Raw genomic sequence first — 16,213 nt, 5'->3', positions numbered from 1 at the left:
AGTAACCGGGTGCTTAGGCAGAGAGAGAGTTTAATGGTCTTTCATACCTGGAAGTACTAAATATCTCTTACTGCATCAAAGGATGACTCCAGTGGTGAGGCAGTAAAGAAAAAAGAGGTGTATAGGTAACAAAGGGACAGTAAATTATCCTGGTGCATTGCATGCAGCACCTAACTATTCTTATCATTAAGCTAAGCTACACAAATGTAGTATTTCAAATGTTTTCTTTAAAATCTATTGGTTTTCTTTTTGAATGTCCTTCCTCTCCTTTCCATCAAACGTATATGTTCCGGTGTTAAGTTACTTAATGCTGGTCTCAGACATCAGAGAATATATGCACTAGCCCACAGCTTCATTGTGGTGTCTTCTGGCCCACTTAGCCTAAGGAAAAAAAACCTGATTGCTCTAAGTGGCTTCAGTGGGGGGGCTTGGTGCAAAAGATAAGACAAGGATTTGCAAGTTGTCCAATTAACATAGTATTAAACTCTCAAACTTGATTTCAATAATGAATCCAGATCAAACAAATATACATTGCCCAGAAAATAATTTCTTATATATGATGCCCAAATACAGTCCTCATGCTTCCAAACAGCTGGCTCCAACTCTCTCAGCTCTTCTTCCCTGAACGTCCTGTCCAGTACAAGATCAAAAGGGACAGCACAGTCTACAGCAGCCGTCCATGTACTAGCTTTACAAAAGGGAGAAGGAAGGAGGGAGGGAGAGGCTTGCTCTGCTGTGTCTACTAGCACACTCAAGGGCAGCTCCATAGGACCCTAGGTGAGGACTTACCTGCTACCTACAGCAGCGTCCCGCGCCGCCAGGTGCTCTCCTTGTACAGCTGGAGACAGGGTGCGCTGCTCCCTGCAGCGCCGAGCCTGACGGCTGCCATGTGTGGTGTCCGCTCATTCCTTCGTCCAGTGCCATGCAGGAAGAGGCATGTATGCGCACTGGACCTCCTCTTAAAAGGGACAGTGCACGCCTGTCCAAGAAAGTGGTCCGCCTCTGGAAATGAATCTCATCGCCAGCAGGAATATAAGCAGGAAGGGTGAGTCACTCTGTGCTTGGTTATTGTTAGGCTTAGAGTGCCTGGCATTATACCTGTTCTGATTCCTGTTACCGACCCCTGGCCTGTTCCGTGACCCTGATGCTTTGCTGCCTGCACCGACATCTGCTACATTCAACGACTTTGATTCCGGATTGTGATTTTGCTACTGTGCTCTTGGACTGCCCCTGTACTGGCTACCACTACGCAGGAGATTGTACGTTATCCTAGTCTACTTGAGTAGAGGTACCAATCGTACTGGCAAGTACCCCCCCGTCTGGGCTCCTACCATCAACAACCTGATACCATACAAGGGAAAGGAGCCACCCTAAAACAGGATATCAGGGCCAGTGCTCAGAAGACCAGATTCTACAGGAAACAAACTGTTAAACATGAAGAAGCAGCATCCATTGTAAGTAATTTTATCAGCATTTGAAATGTCTTAAAAAAACCTTTTGAAATTAAGATTACTTTAATCTGAGCCCTAAGAGAGTGGGCATTCAGAGAATGCCATCTGTCCAAAGACATGAAATTGTCTTTGGATGGACTGACATTTAAAAGGAGAACTATGGGGTTAGGGCTTTTCCCCATAGTTCTCCTTAGGGTAACGGGAGGACACAAACTAGCATCCTCCCGTCACCCTAAGCTCAGTATACCGCGGTATACTGAGACCCCGCAGCTGAAGCGGATCCCGACAATTATGTCTGGATCCGCCCAGCTGCGTGAGTGACAGCTGGCTCTGCCTATCTAGAGGCAGAGCCAGCTGTACCCGCCCCCTCCCCCGTCCGTTCCGCCAGTCAGTGCTGGAGGATCGGAGTGGGGAGGGGGGAATCCAGGGGGAGGGCAGAGAGCCGTGACAGGATCGAGAAGTGAGCGAACGCCGGTATATGTTCGCTCACTTCCCGATCTACTGAGCCGACCTGTGACAGTCTCATTGTCACAGGTCGGCTAGAACTATGAGGTGATTGAAAAGCACTCACCTCATAGTTCTCCTTTAAAGGATCAGGCCATACAAAAGTAATATTTTAGTTGTATGTAGCTTCTGGCTTCTTATCGGCCTATGTCAATAAGCTTGCCTTTATCACCAGTTTAAGATCATTCTGAGATCACTCAGAATGCATCGATTTTGACAGATGCATTTCACCTCCCTCTGACCTGCTTCGGGCTGTTTTTATGCTCTTGCAGATTTGTATTGGTTGAGGAGAAGTTCAGACGAACAAAAAAACCGTATCCACACTGGCCCTATAGGTCTCAAATATCCCAACAATGAGATCACCTACATAGTTCCTGACAACCTGGAATTGGCCAAATCCCCCCCTTTATGTAGATTTCTGCATTTTCCTGTTGCTTTCACCATAATAAAAAAAGAAAAAACAAACAGGGATTATAGGACACCTTCATAATGGCCACAGCAGGTGTGTAAACCCAGGAATTTTATTATGCAGATATGAAGGAGTCCCCAGGACATACAAGTAGCTGTTAAGTGATTTAACTCATCAGCATCTTACCAACAATGTAAACGTCTATTTTGGTTGGACTGATCTTTTTACACTGAGGCTCCATTCACCCATGAGCTGTTTTCCGTGCGTATTCCGCCATACAAATATGCACAGAAACTTCTAAACAACAAAAAAAATGCATTTTAATGTGCATCGTTCAGGTTAGTGTGGGGAGCGCTCGGTCCAAAACCATGCGTCCCACAAAATAGTCCAAGCACGATTCCAGGGGCGGATTCCGCAAGTTCGCAGCTATAATAATAGCCACAAATGAGCGGAATCCGCGCAGATGTAATGATTTTAGCGTTTACGTGCCGCGCGGGAAACGCAAACACTATATGTGAAGAGACTTAGACAGTGCAAATGCTTAAAGCATATGTAAACACAATCACTAAAATCTAATATAAGCTTTAAATATGTAAATGTATTTAAAAATTCACTTTGATTATGTTTTGCAGTATTCAAATAACAAATGGTGACAATGTTCTATCCTTGTCTCAACTGTATTCCTACATTGTCACCTTGTCACTCGTCTTTCTGATACAGACAAGTTGCTGTTTTACAAACATTACTAAAAGGCATGGTTCACTGTTGTCACCATCCAGAAACCAGCCATGAGACATGCCATGCATGTAGATGGGAAGAGACTGCACAAAGGAAGCAGGAAACCAGTAGTACAAAAGGTGTAACAAGAAATTTTAAAAAATACAATTGATTAAAATGCACAGTGCTTTAGCTGCTTTTCAGATAGGGTTTATATCTACTTTAATGCAAAAAAAACAATGCTGGTCAAGAAACATAATACCAAGATGTAGAAGAAGATATTTTCTATGACCAGATCAACACCTTTGTAGCAACACAAGTGCTCAAGGGGAACCACCTGCACTTGGTTCTGTTATATAAGAAATGCCATTGTAAAACAAAAGCACATCATTTGTATTCCATGATTATATTTGCTTAATAAAAATTCTGCTGAACTCAACTATCTACGTTTTTTTTAATAAGAGTAACTTTACATCCAGTTCAAAAAGGACGGCAAGTCCGTCATCAGGAACCCACAGCTATTGGCACTTGGATTTTCTACACTGTGAGGTTTGTTATGAACTGTAGTTGGGAAGATAGGGAATGTGTTGGAAGATATCCTAATATACAGTATTTCTCCATGTACACTTCAACTTCACTATTAAAAAAACATTATCTGACTGCTATGTGCCAGATTAGCCACAGCATATGCCTGGCTTCAATCCAATACACCTCAAGGCATTAAGGTCTCTGAATTGAAATGTCTAATTAAGGTTTGTGCTAATAGAAGACAATACCGTTACTGTTATGTTTCAAGCCTGATATATCTTCATTGAAAATCACCAAACACTCGCAAAGGTTCAAGGACAATACCAATGTGAACTTCCCTAAAGCTCCTAGCACACACTGGACTTGAGATCCTCTGTTAACAATACCACTTTAGTAAGATATTTGTAAATCTTTTTGTGTATGGTGTGCGTGTATGGTGTGCGTGTGTGTAACATTTATTTATTATCAGCATTCTGCAGACTGGGAACTATAATACCAGAAAATCATTGCACTGGCAATGGAGATCAAAGTGGAAGACACTAGTCCTACGCCTATCTGTTGCAATCGTATGCATTCCATACACTGAGGTCATACTGTTTACATGCACAAGCTTTATTCAAATCCCACCAAGTGTCAACTACCAAATAACAAAAATGCTACTGACGTGTACTAATTGATATTTTTAGGGCGATGAATAGCTTCGCCCATTAATAGCTGATGATTTAGTTCAGCAGTCAGTAAAAGTCAAATTCAATTAAAGACTCTGATCTTAATGTAAAATGTTATGTCAGTGATCTCTCTCCAGTTGGATCTCTTTTTGTCTGTCTGACCCGCGGTGGCCCTCACTGACCAGCAGAGAGCCATAGGATGAGAATAGGAAGGAGATATAAACCGACTACCTATTTAAAATCTAAACTTGAAACACTCCAAATTCATGGGCATCTCTAAAAGATAACAGACAGTATGTGTAGGCATCACTGGGAGCTTGTAAAAACATACAGGTGTCAGTATACAGAGCAGCAGGGCAGTACAGATTCATATTGAAAACTAGAATCCACTCTTCAAATGCATGAAAATGACCCAGATAGGAACTGACTGAGGACATACTGAAGGGAATCTATCAAAACTGGAGCAGACAAAGTCTGGAGCAGTTGCTAATGGCAACCAATCAGCTTCTTGCTTCAGTCTGTTCTGTTAAGATTTGGAAATGAGACAGAAAAGCTGACTGGTTGCCATGCACAGCTGCTCCTGATTTTGTCCGCTCCAGTTTTGACCAATTCTCCTCAGTATGTTTACTGTGCCCCCAATTATGAATGAATGGGATTTACATCACCTCCTGTTCATTCATGATTGTGGAATTATGCGGCTCTGCTCCCTCCGCTGCCGCCTCGCTTCTTTTAGCACTGGCATCGCCGATTCTCTCCCGCGGCTCTTCAAGTTTCCCCTTCTGCCACCACCGGCCCTGGGAAAGGTCACAACTAGGTCTTATTTTCGGGGTAGGTCTTATATTCGGGGAAACAGGGTATATATATAAATTCTTTATTTTGAGAAAAAGTTTTACAAAGATCTTGGCCTGACTTTTTAATTTGTTTCGTTTTTGAAAATTTCATTTTGGTGCACCTCTAGCATTTTCCTCTGCGACTTCACTCTGGGGGGAATTTATCAAAATTGGAGCAGCTGTGCATGCCAACCAATCAGCTTCTCTGTCTCATTTTCAAATCTTACCTGAGCAAACTAAAGAGAGATGCTGATTGGTTGCCATGGGCAACTGCTCTAGATTCGTTCTGCTCCAGTTTTGATAAATTCCCCCCACTGCCTTTTCTGATCTGCATGCTTTTTCCAGCAAAGTACTGATGGCAGAAACGGCCAGGCAAATAGCATTGTCAGAAGAAATTTAGCAATTGCAGCCCCAGTATTTCTCAATACAGGCTTCCTTTAAGAGTCACTACACCCACAATTTTGAAACACACCACGTAAAATAATTCCAAATAGGCAAACACCTTTTATAACATGTGTGTGGTTTGCTAAGTAGAATACGTGTACAACCTACACTATCTGAACAGACTCATAATGCCAGAGCATATGCAAAGTGCAGTTCTTCCTGTGATGCTTCAGCAAGTGTATCTTTATAACTGAGGTGTCAAAACCACTTCCCCCTTAAGCAGATTCACCAAGCAATGTAAGATAAGGTGTAAAGAAGTGTCCTAATGCTTTTCTTATACTTCATGGGACAGGAATGAAGCTGGCCATACAGGGATTGATTAACCTTATTCAGCCTGCACAACCAATGAGAAATAAAATCAATTGATTCTGCTGTGCATGTTAAACAGCATGGATGGTAGAATCTCCACTGCTGGCTGATGTATTTAGGTAGCCACAGCACCTGCGGCTGCCTAAACACCCCAACAAATGCTCCTGATTCTTTGGGAAACTGTCGCTGTTCGGTTGATAATTTTGCAACTGACTTTTTTCCAGTCAAGTGGTGCCTGCAGGGCCACCCATGTCGGCTGATATAGCAGGAATCAACCCAATTGTTAGCCGTGTATGGCAAGCTTAGTAATGTCTGTACAGACAGGGGGTTTAGAACAGCTAAAGGGAACTGGAAGGTCTTTCTATTATGAAGATTTTCTGCCAACAATCCATGAATCACTTGCAGTACATAGACCACTTCCTGTTAGGCAATGGTAACCCAATTATCCATAAAAAAAAAAAAAGACAGTATATTCAATAAAGCAGAACTAAATCCTCCTATCATTTTGCAACCGTAAATAGCGGCATTTTAGCCTCTATTTAGATTTGCAGTTGCACGTCATGGTACTGCATGTGACCAGCTATGACACCAGCCATTTGAGGACTTGATCACTGTGTTTTAAAGTGCTATGACTGGGCAGTAAAATCGGAAGCAGCAAAGTGCAATAATGCTTTACGCCCATCCTCTTACGCCCCATAGATGTGAATGGGGATTCTGGTGTACGTCTCCTCCTGGCTGCATCTGCACAGCGAATCCGCATTGACTTCTAAGGGGCTCGTTTCCCAGCTGGGTGACTAAGGTAGATGAGCCCCATAGATGTGAATGGGGATTCTGGTGTACGTCTCCTCCTGGCTGCATCTGCACAGCGAATCCGCATTGACTTCTAAGGGGCTCGTTTCCCAGCTGGGTGACTAAGGTAGATGAGCCCCATAGATGTGAATGGGGATTCTGGTGTACGTCTCCTCCTGGCTGCATCTGCACAGCGAATCCGCATTGACTTCTAAGGGGCTCGTTTCCCAGCTGGGTGACTAAGGTAGATGAGCCCCATAGATGTGAATGGGGATTCTGGTGTACGTCTCCTCCTGGCTGCATCTGCACAGCGAATCCGCATTGACTTCTAAGGGGCTCGTTTCCCAGCTGGGTGACTAAGGTAGATGAGCCCCATAGATGTGAATGGGGATTCTGGTGTACGTCTCCTCCTGGCTGCATCTGCACAGCGAATCCGCATTGACTTCTAAGGGGCTCGTTTCCCAGCTGGGTGACTAAGGTAGATGAGCCCCATAGATGTGAATGGGGATTCACTACACAGGGACAGCCGAGATAAAGAGATGGATCCAAGGAATGTCAAACAACCAAGGTTGGGCCTATCGGAACACAGTGAGTATACATCTTTGCATGGAGCGAGCCATAAAAGCCAAGTTAAAAGGGACCTAAGTGACATAGGGATACCATTACAAACAGGCTGCTGTTTACATGAAAAAGTCCAGTTCATCTGAACACAAAGTCCTGGGTTTGACCTGAGATTCTGAGACTGAAATGATAGCAGCAATCTGCTTAGAGCTGTGAATAAGAAACACTGAAGTAAATAAACAGTGTTATCAGGTGTTGAAATGAAGTGCTTTTGGTCTGTATCCAAGGAAGATACCCTATAAATGTTGTACCGCAAGTACAAAATAACATGCAAACCTGCCGTGATCGTCAAATATCACTTTCAGATGTAAAGGCTGTAAATAGTACCTGCAGGACTCGAGGTAATTAGCACATGGCATGTTATTGGTTGTAAGTCCTTGCTCAGAAAACACACACCAAGGCGAGGAGTGCACTGTGTACAAAGTGTTCCATGCAGAGAACAGTGCCAGGGCTGTCACCGGCACTACGTGGCTCTCTCAGGCAGAGCCTGTTATTCTGGATCTTATTATCTCATCCTGGAAGGGATTTAAGGCCATGATTCAGCACCACACACCAACATCATTGAAGAATGTTTGACAAGGGTGCAACAGCTATACAAAAATAACATTGGTTATGTATGCCTGACATCGACTACTGCTGACCATGTAGCAAAAGCAACAGAATGCAAAAAGAATATATTAAATTCTGCTAGCTAGTAAAGTATATATAGCCAAAGGTTTCCTTATACTTTTAAATAAAGTGCGGAAGGATTGGAACCAGTCAGATTTGTATTGCTAGTCCTCACTGTGGAGATTCTCTCTCGATTTTTGTCCTGGTGAGTATTGTCACCGAGACAGAAAGTGATGAAAAAGTTTTCAGTTGTCACCAGAAAAACAAGGAATGAGGGTACATCTTCCAATGGTGACACTTGTTCCAGGGACAACTACCTAAGAGGGGAATTTCAATCACTCTGCAGAAATTTCCTCTCACTTCCTCTTGCATCGCCAGGACAGGAAGTAAAACATAAACTCTCCAGTAGAACACAGGTACTAAAAAATAAAAACACGTGTTTTAACTAGGGATGCACCGATATCGTTTTTTCAGTATCGAGTACTGATATTTTTTTTTCAGTACTCAGACACCGAATACCGATACCGGAAGTCCAACGGCCCAGCTTCCTGATTTGCCGGGAAGCCATCAACAGGTGACAAGGAAGCATGGAGCCGGCTTTCTGACCAATCAGGAAGCCAAGGGGCGGGCAATGACTCGCCGCCCGGCTTCCCGACAAATCATTACACCCCCCCCCCCCCCCCCCCCCCCCCCCCACCCGGCGTTTTTTTCCCCCCCCCCCCCCCCCCCATGCTCCCTGGTGACAAGAGGGCATGGAGCCGGCTTCTCAGTGGCGTGTATGGCGTGTAATGACTCACCGCCTGGCTTCTTGATACCGGAAGTTCCAGCATCGGGAGCAATTGGGTGAGTACTCCCAGTTCTCCAGTGTGTGGGTATGTATGTATTTATTTTGAAATTAAGAACAGCTAAAACCCGTGTGTGTACATCTATCTATCTATATCTACACACATGCACACACTTTGCCAGGGCTCCTTACAGCTTTTTTAGTACCCGACACTAAGGCCTTGCTCACACCAAGCGTGCAGGAGCGGAGCAGTTACAGACCGGATCAAAACTGCATCCAATGTATTCCAATGGTATTTTGGGCTTTAGTTCACATCGCGGCATTCAGTTCCAGAGCATTTAAAAAAACTGCTGCAAGCCCTATTTTACATGCTCTGGAACGCATGTAAATGCATCTAAAACTAAATGGGCTTTTTTTTACCAAAAACGGCCCAGAACGCATCAAAAACGCGGCAAAAATGCAGCACAACCCACTGCACTGCGTGTGCAGAAACTCAAGCAGATCTGGTCTGCATTTGGTGTGAACAAGCCCTTAAATACCATGACTTTGCCATGTCCATTGTATAATTTTAGCTCAAAAGCTAATGATATGGTGACATGGTGGAGAGATTACGCAAAGCAACAAATAGCTACATTTCTCCTACCATCTTTTGATGCAGAGTTTCGCATGCCATGAATAGCTAATGCCAGTGATTAACAGCGATTTGTAGCTACAGCAATCTGTTACTGCTGCAAAATGAAATACTGCTAATCACTGTAAAATTATCCAGTTAATGATTCCACAATCCAATAACTGAATTTCTTAGCGAGAAATTGCTTAGAGGGGGGGGAGGGGGATCATTGCAAATAAAATCTAACTACTGATATCACCCAAAGTACGGTAGTGTCTTTTCTCTATTTATTTTTTTTGGAACATTCGTCCGATTTTGTAACAGATGATGTGATCAAACCGGGACGAAAAAGCAGAGGAGCAGCAGTTCCGTACGGGAAACTCCATTCACTCCAAAACCAATTATTAGAATCAAAAGACATTTCAAATGACATTTGTCCAAGTCTTTGATGGCATTATCAAATGTTTGGAGGGAAGTTTTTTTTGTATGAAAGTTCATTTGAAAATCTACCAGTGTATGAGCAGCTTTAGCAGGCAAGGAAGGGTGGGGCAGCATCCTATCTTAAAAGGCCATCTACATAGTCCTTGAATACAATTAACAGTGCTGTCTAAAGCAGGGGTAGACAACTCTGGCCCTCCAGCTGTGTTTTAACTACAAATCCCAACATGCCTCTTCTTCTGGAAGTCATGCCTGTAAGGGCTTGTTCACACCAAGCGTGGAGCAGATCCAGAGCAGAGCAGGTGCAGACCGGATCAAAACTGCATCCAATGTATTCCTATGGTATTTTGACCTCCAGTTCACATCGCAGCGTGCGGATCCAGACCAGATCCAGAGCAGGTGAAAAAACTGCGGCAAGCCCTATTTTACCTGCTCTGGAACGCATCAAAAATGCATGCAAGTGCCTGAAAGCCCATGTTAAACTTAAAAAAAAGAAACATTTTATAACCAAAATCGGCCCGGAACGCATCAAAAACGCGGCACAACCCACGGCACTGCGTGTGCAGAAACCTGACCGGATCTGCTCTGCATTTGGTGTGAACAAGGCCTTACGGTCAGTCTTGCAATGCCTCATAGGACTTGTAGTTCCATAATAGCTGGAGGGCCGGAGTTGGCCACCCCTGGTCCTGAGAGTGCCAGTGACAGGAAGAAAATGACCATGAGGGCTTGGGTGTACATACTTATACCCTTTAGGCCTGGTTCACACCTGGGCGTTTTGTAGCGCGTTCCTACGCTCTGCAAAACGCTCAAACACCGAAATCCCATTATTTCCTATGGGTATGGTTCACACCTGGGCGTATTACAGGCCGTATGAACGTGCTACAAAACGTCCTAAGAAGTAGAGGAGCTTCTTTGGGGCGTTTTTGTTGCGCGTTTCCATTGGGATACAGCCAAGTAGCCCTCGGAAACGCGCGTTTGTCGCGCGGTTTTTTTAACCGCGGTAAAACCGCGCATCAAGAAACGTGCGACAAACGCGCATATTCGATACGCCTAAGTGTGAACCCAGCCTTAGGCCCCATTCACATTGAGCGATTTATCGCGTGGTAATTCCCGTGATATCGCGGCTATTTACCGCGCGATATCGCGCTCCAATGCTTGGCAATGGGGCAAAGGGTCCTGCTGTTGCGGGTCGTGTGTCGCTACAGCAGGACCCTTTTTGGAGCGGATTTTGCCGCGATTCAATGCTTTTTGATGCAAGCATTTGCGCGAAATCGCGCAAAATGCAAATCGCGCGATTTGCGAAGCGCGCAGTGTGAATGGGGCCTTAGAGTGCCAAGTTTATCAGGCTTTAAAAAAAACTGAAACCTTTTTGTTGTTTACACCTACTGCGACCATTCAGTGCACTGTGTAGTAAAATGATGGATTGCATACAGTTTTGGCCTGTGGCTTACACAGAACATACAAGCTTCCTGCATATCCTGTGCTTTAGTGTTGCATACAGCAGCAAGGGGTCAAGTGACCGCTTCAAAAAGCTGAAAATCACCACAAGTAGCAAAGCTCTATGCAGGAAAAGGGACTGGGCCCCCCAGAAGTTCCTGTTACAGCCCCCACCCTGCAATCTGTCCTATTCAGCACAGGAGCTTGCAGTAGCATGAAGACAGGAAATCAGCACAAGAGAAACCGTCAGACTGTATCTAGGCATCATATGCAGACAGATTGACTGTTCCACTGCTATTTAAAAGAACACATTTATGACTCAGAATTTCAAGTGACATGTCGAACAGGACAAAAAAAAAAAATGTGTTGTGCCCAAGTATAAATATAGCTAATGGTGCACCTGCTTTGTCATACATAAAACTAATAGACCTGAACAATACCGTATAGTCTTTTTATTGTCTATGAACTACACAGGTCAACGTGATTAATGCAAATATTCTAATAAATGTCTTTGTATGATTTGCAATTATGTATGTGCACAGAAAGGGGGTGGAGCGCTATATTAGCTCTGCTTTCTGCATTATAGTGCCAAATAGTTCAACATGTCAGGCTACCTATTCAAGCTTTCCTTGTGACTTCCCCCAGAGGGCGATAGGTGATTCAGACTTTGAGGAGCTCAGGAGTGCTGGTTCCTGCAATGTATTCGGCCCTCATGGCAAATGTTGAGCAGATCCAGAGCAGAGCAGGTGCAGACCGGATCAAAACTGCATCCAATGTATTCCTATGGTATTTTGACCTCCAGTTCACATCGCAGCGTGCGGATCCAGACCAGATCCAGAGCAGGTGAAAAAACTGCGGCAAGCCCTATTTTACCTGCTCTGGAACGCATCAAAAATGCATGCAAGTGCCTGAAAGCCCATGTTAAACTTAAAAAAAAGAAACATTTTATAACCAAAATCGGCCCGGAACGCATCAAAAACGCGGCACAACCCACGGCACTGCGTGTGCAGAAACCTGACCGGATCTGCTCTGCATTTGGTGTGAACAAGGCCTTACGGTCAGTCTTGCAATGCCTCATAGGACTTGTAGTTCCATAATAGCTGGAGGGCCGGAGTTGGCCACCCCTGGTCCTGAGAGTGCCAGTGACAGGAAGAAAATGACCATGAGGGCTTGGGTGTACATACTTATACCCTTTAGGCCTGGTTCACACCTGGGCGTTTTGTAGCGCGTTCCTACGCTCTGCAAAACGCTCAAACACCGAAATCCCATTATTTCCTATGGGTATGGTTCACACCTGGGCGTATTACAGGCCGTATGAACGTGCTACAAAACGTCCTAAGAAGTAGAGGAGCTTCTTTGGGGCGTTTTTGTTGCGCGTTTCCATTGGGATACAGCCAAGTAGCCCTCGGAAACGCGCGTTTGTCGCGCGGTTTTTTTAACCGCGGTAAAACCGCGCATCAAGAAACGTGCGACAAACGCGCATATTCGATACGCCTAAGTGTGAACCCAGCCTTAGGCCCCATTCACATTGAGCGATTTATCGCGTGGTAATTCCCGTGATATCGCGGCTATTTACCGCGCGATATCGCGCTCCAATGCTTGGCAATGGGGCAAAGGGTCCTGCTGTTGCGGGTCGTGTGTCGCTACAGCAGGACCCTTTTTGGAGCGGATTTTGCCGCGATTCAATGCTTTTTGATGCAAGCATTTGCGCGAAATCGCGCAAAATGCAAATCGCGCGATTTGCGAAGCGCGCAGTGTGAATGGGGCCTTAGAGTGCCAAGTTTATCAGGCTTTAAAAAAAACTGAAACCTTTTTGTTGTTTACACCTACTGCGACCATTCAGTGCACTGTGTAGTAAAATGATGGATTGCATACAGTTTTGGCCTGTGGCTTACACAGAACATACAAGCTTCCTGCATATCCTGTGCTTTAGTGTTGCATACAGCAGCAAGGGGTCAAGTGACCGCTTCAAAAAGCTGAAAATCACCACAAGTAGCAAAGCTCTATGCAGGAAAAGGGACTGGGCCCCCCAGAAGTTCCTGTTACAGCCCCCACCCTGCAATCTGTCCTATTCAGCACAGGAGCTTGCAGTAGCATGAAGACAGGAAATCAGCACAAGAGAAACCGTCAGACTGTATCTAGGCATCATATGCAGACAGATTGACTGTTCCACTGCTATTTAAAAGAACACATTTATGACTCAGAATTTCAAGTGACATGTCGAACAGGACAAAAAAAAAAAATGTGTTGTGCCCAAGTATAAATATAGCTAATGGTGCACCTGCTTTGTCATACATAAAACTAATAGACCTGAACAATACCGTATAGTCTTTTTATTGTCTATGAACTACACAGGTCAACGTGATTAATGCAAATATTCTAATAAATGTCTTTGTATGATTTGCAATTATGTATGTGCACAGAAAGGGGGTGGAGCGCTATATTAGCTCTGCTTTCTGCATTATAGTGCCAAATAGTTCAACATGTCAGGCTACCTATTCAAGCTTTCCTTGTGACTTCCCCCAGAGGGCGATAGGTGATTCAGACTTTGAGGAGCTCAGGAGTGCTGGTTCCTGCAATGTATTCGGCCCTCATGGCAAATGTCATTAAGATATTACAGCTGGAGACTACAGATGAGAGAACAGAAAATACTTTACACATGTCAAAAGAGAAGTAGAGCCAAACCTTTGTTTTGTCTTTTCTTCTCTTTTGGGTCTCAGGAGTCAATTCACTAAATGTACTCCAGTGACCCAAAGTCAGCAGATAGTGGCCTTATGTCCGCTGAGACCCTTTGTCCCCATCCACAGAGAATTGTGTCATTTATTAAGCACTACCATCATGAATTTCAAGTTGCTCCATCAAAAAGGGTAATTTGGCGCTATTAGTGCTGGTTCAAACCTGGGCGTTTTTCAGCGCTGATCGAAATGCTGAAAAGCGCTCAAACAGTGAAATCCCATACTTTCCTATGGGGGTGGTTCCCACCTGGGCGTATTTCAGCCCGTGGAAACGCGCTGAAAAACGCCCTACGCCCAAACAAGTACAAGAGCTTCTTTGGGGCGTTTTTCCGCGCATATCCATTGGTATTCCCGAGTGTGGCTCGGAGTTAACAAAGCGGTAACCCCGAGCCACACTCGGGAATACAGCGTAGGACTTACCTTGTGCGCGATCCCCCACTGTGTCCTCTGGCCGCTGCCGACTTCCGGGTTCCGTCCCTTGCGAGCGACCGCGTCGCAGGGGGGCGGAACTGGAAGTTTAAAAGTTTTTTTTTTTTTAAACCCCGAAAAAAAAGATAGAGAAAATAAAGGGGAAAAAAATCATACCGCCAGGGAGGTATAAAACGAGCATCGAACGGGCGTTTCACTGAACAAAAAATGTGCTAAAAAACGAGCAGAAAGAAAGGCGCCTATGGTACGCCCAGGTGTGAACCCAGCCTAATGGAGAAACTGTAAACCATGATCAAGCTGCAAAGTATCCAATGCTCAAAGAAAACCTCTTTTGAGTGAGTGACCTGAAGGCTGCCATTACAGAACTCCCCTGAAAAATGCTAGCAGCCTGGCTTCCATAATTGTGTCATGGAACAAATATGCAGATTAGGAGTTATGACTTCACTTTGACTTCCCAAATCAGTATAGTAACCGGTGATTCCAAAGTGACGAGGCTGCAACACCAGACAACTAGGATTTTTGGAAGAGGGTCCGCAATGGCAATGTTCTCTCATGACAGGCCATGAATTTGCTGACTCTCTACCAGCAATGAACTATGGAAGCACGTGGCCTTTGGGTTTCTAAAAAGTGCCTGATAGCTCCTTTAAGAGATTTGTCATAAAGACATATTTTCCACATACACATTCCGTCTAGAACAATTTCTTTCTTTTCTTTTAGGTGTAAAGTACTAAAGTGCTTCTTTTACTCGCTCACCATTCATCAGAAAACACAACCGGCCTATATTAAATATTAGGAGGAACTACTTTTTACCACAATAGCCACAGCTGTGTAGCTTCAAATGGTTTTCGTGCACATGATTAAACATTATGGCCATTTAGAGCAGTGTGAGAGAATTATCTTAAGCCAAGGCTGCTAACCTTATACCTCTCCTCTGACTAGGTATCGTAATCCGCATAAGAGAGATAAACCTGTGTCTTGGCTGTCAACTTCCCTTCTGAATTTTACTCTCTGCTCCAGGGTGTTACATTTTGGCTTTGTGCTTGTACATTAGCATTAGTGAGAAATCCTTAAAGCTATGGGCAAGGCAAAAATACACCAAGGATATGTTATTTGATCAAGCGTAAAAATTTATACTAATCTAGTTTAATGGCCCTTGTTTTTTTTTAATTACAGATTATAAAAACAGAAGGCGATGGTTCTTGTATAGGTGGGCAAGATACCCAAACTCCCAGGTTAACAGAAACACACCTAGGGAAATCTTGTCATCTTGTCGTTGGAAAATCAACATAAAAGAAGCTAAGCCTGAGTAGGCCTACAAAGTTCCCAGTAGAACTATAAATGTCACTTACAGATGGACTTACCCTTTAAGGCTTCAAGTTTAATAGTTCCTCCACTGCCTTCTGAAACCTCCCCACTCTAAACCCACCACACATGCCATTCTGGGCAGTATCTCTAAATGAGGACATAAGCTTCTAAATTAAATCATAAATCCAAACTCTGTCTTATGTAATAATAATCAAGCCATGTGGGAGTAAGCATAAGACTGATAATGAGTGGTTTGAAAAGCAATGTTACTGTTGCCAAGGTCTTCCAGCAATGTGGAGATCTATGAATGATAAATGTGAAAAAGGAAATAATCTTCTCAATACTCAAACTCACATAAGACATCAACCGAGTCAGAAAATAAAAATGTTGCAAGTTATAGGGCAGAAATTCAGACAAGGACTACAGTTCACTTTGGCAGAAACAACTTGCACATTAATGTGCCCTTGGAGCTGCAGCACAGGCCTATAAAAGCATTCACTATAGACAGTGGAAATGCTATGCTTTAGGCTTCCAGCTATAATGCCAAGCCGTGTCCTTGATCATGTAGTTTGATACCCATAAACACTTGTGTATAT

General features: G+C 44.1%; 1 protein-coding gene across 3 annotated transcripts in view; it reads right to left on the bottom strand.

Moving 5' to 3' along the window:
- The window catches only part of SBF1 (SET binding factor 1), a 91,644-nt gene that overhangs the window by 35,813 nt on the left and 39,618 nt on the right, over positions 1-16,213 (bottom strand). The gene's annotated exons all lie outside the window — the stretch shown is intronic.

This window comes from Nanorana parkeri, unplaced genomic scaffold (assembly GCF_000935625.1).
Source record: "Nanorana parkeri isolate BGI_ZX_2015 unplaced genomic scaffold, ASM93562v1 scaffold476, whole genome shotgun sequence".
In the NCBI taxonomy this organism is placed as follows: domain Eukaryota; kingdom Metazoa; phylum Chordata; class Amphibia; order Anura; family Dicroglossidae; genus Nanorana; species Nanorana parkeri.
Note: the sequence above shows the minus strand (reverse complement) of the source record. Positions and strands in the feature narration are given on the sequence as shown.